Source organism: Nothobranchius furzeri, chromosome 18 (assembly GCF_043380555.1).
Source record: "Nothobranchius furzeri strain GRZ-AD chromosome 18, NfurGRZ-RIMD1, whole genome shotgun sequence".
Taxonomy (NCBI): domain Eukaryota; kingdom Metazoa; phylum Chordata; class Actinopteri; order Cyprinodontiformes; family Nothobranchiidae; genus Nothobranchius; species Nothobranchius furzeri.
This window is the reverse complement of record NC_091758.1, coordinates 45,304,851-45,307,350: the sequence shown is the minus strand read 5'-3', so window position 1 is coordinate 45,307,350 and position 2,500 is coordinate 45,304,851.

Sequence of the window (2,500 nt, the reverse complement as noted above, 5' to 3'; positions counted from 1 at the left end):
TAGAACCTTCTGGGATTACGCGGCTCACGCACAAGCAGGAGAAGCTGAAGAAATAATGGATTAAATGCATTTTAAAAAGCACAACAGTGCATCATCATCCTCCTCCTCCTCCTCCTCCTCCTCCTCCTCGTGGCTTTCTAACGATCTGAGCTCCGGCTCCTGTTTTCATTCTGATTCTGCTCTGAGGATTCATTCAGAAGCATCTCAGATTAATCACAGCAAACGCTGCAGCGTGCCGTAGAACAGGACCTTTTAGCGGCGTAACCCAACATGGATCTCCATTATTCATGAGAACGATTTGGATAATGCTGCCTCCGACTATTAGTCCCCTTATGGTGTGTTAACATGTATTAAGAGTGATTTGATGAGACGTGGATTCATAGGGAATGGGGCTGTCGATTACCACTGGAGTTAATAGGGTTGAGTGAGCAAATTTCATGCAGCTCGCACTCATGCAACATTAATATGGATCTTCAGGAACAAGACTTTCAATTCCCTGCATGTCTTCACAATGCACATGTGAGAAAACGCTGCAGCTAATCAATTATCAGAGCTGAGAGAGACTGTTGGTGAGGTGGCGCTCCATCGGTCTCCGGCTCCTCGGGATGCAGGAGGACCGAAGCAGAACATGGACCCCTCAGGGTGGGGTCACTCTTGGGAGAAGCCACGTGTCCTCCTGCATTCTCACACTTTCGTTTCTAAATGTTGCTAAAGTCTGGTTTTTATCGTATGACGTAGATCTGAGAGCTGCTCGCGCCCCAGGTCACCTACAGCTGAGAGGGGATCTCTGTATCCTTACTGTCCTACAGAAGGTCCATCGCTCTCCGGCGCTATCCCTCACCACACAAGCACCATGCTTATCTGAAGTTTTATGTTAATGCTGAGCTCGTTCCCTGGGGAGGGACTTGCTAGAGGCAGGAGCAGCTAGATCTTATCCAGCGGGGTTTTATCAGATCTACGGCAGAGAGATGCTTCCAGGGTGAGGAGGAACCTTCCTGCATCCCAGGAGGAGAAGATCTCACCTAAGTCTGGCTCTCCATCACAGAGTACTTTGGCTTTATTACAATAAGAACCAATCAGGTCCGTCCTCTTTATGTCTGACATGGTCTACCCCTCCCCCACCAGCAATAAGGCATCAGAGATCTGGAGCCCTGATCAAACCAGTTTCCATGGATGGAAACCACATTCCATCACACCGGATCAGATAATCTTATAAAAACAGAGGAAGAGCCTCGGCGCCCAGGGCAAAAACAATTCCAGCAGCTGCAGCAACGGCCCTTCAGTCAGCAAGGACTCCCAAATTAACAAATTTAAGCATGAAGTCAGCAAAAGTTTCACACCAAGAGCTGGGCTGATTTTCCTGGAACAAGGATGGAGCTGGCGTTAGGAATCATAACTCAGCCCCTCTAGAGCAGGAACATCTCCTCAACGCTGTTTCCTCCTCTTAGACTGATGGTGTTCATGTGCAGAGTCCTCCGATCCAAGGTGGAGGTGCTTCATGTGAAGCAGCACGTTTGGAGAAACCAAAAGCTGATAGCAGCTGTCAGCACAAAGGTGGACGTGTGATGGTTTGGGCTGGTGATGACAGCACCACTCTGATGGGAGTCTGAAGCTTCAGCACGACGCATCGCCACTCAACTCAGTTTTGGTCCGTGGTGGAGCCGACTTCACCGTGTCTGCTCGGATGAGGTACCCAGCGAGGCTGAAAGCGTGGCATCAGCAGTTTCAATAGAACCGGTGCACTAGATGGAGTCTTCGGTGCTTCCCAGCCCTTCCCTGGTGTTTCTGAAGACCCAAACCTGCAGGACCTTTCTCTGAGTCCTCTCTGTTCTTAGACCAGAGGACCTCAGCAAAGACTTTTGGATCATTGAGATCCCAGTTCCTGTGATGGACTGGCAGCCTGGCGTTGGGCACCCTGTCTGCTTGCTGAAGATAGATATGAGTGACCCTGCATGGATAAGCCGGAAAAGGAATTGAGTGGAATGGTGAAAATCCCTGTTCCTTCTTCAAAGATACGATGGGTTCCTCTCAGTTGCAGATGCATGCTGAACTCCTCCGACTGACTTCTACCCCGAAACAAGCGCTCACAAGCATCCAGCCACGCCGGAGACCACCGCAGCTTACAGAGCTTTCAGGAGCCTCGCTACCTAAACCAGACCGCTGACACTTTCATCTCGAGATGTTTGGAGACGGGCTCACGAGAACCGAACCGGCTGTAAGAACAAGAGCAGAACAGATAAGAAGAGAAGAGAAGGGGGAGGTGTATTTCCCAGTCTGATTACCAGAGACAGATCAGCGCTCCGGTGCAGCAGGACGGTCGGAGTCCGGGAAAACCTCCAGCGGTCACGCTGCATATTAATAATAAAAACAGGGAGGGGAGGGGCTTTTATCAGGGAGACTAATGGGGGATGTGAGTAGACCTCCTTTCTAATATCTGGGGGCTTGACCTCGCTCATCTCCGAGGCCTCATTTGAATCCAGCAGCTCTCAGGTAAGCCGGA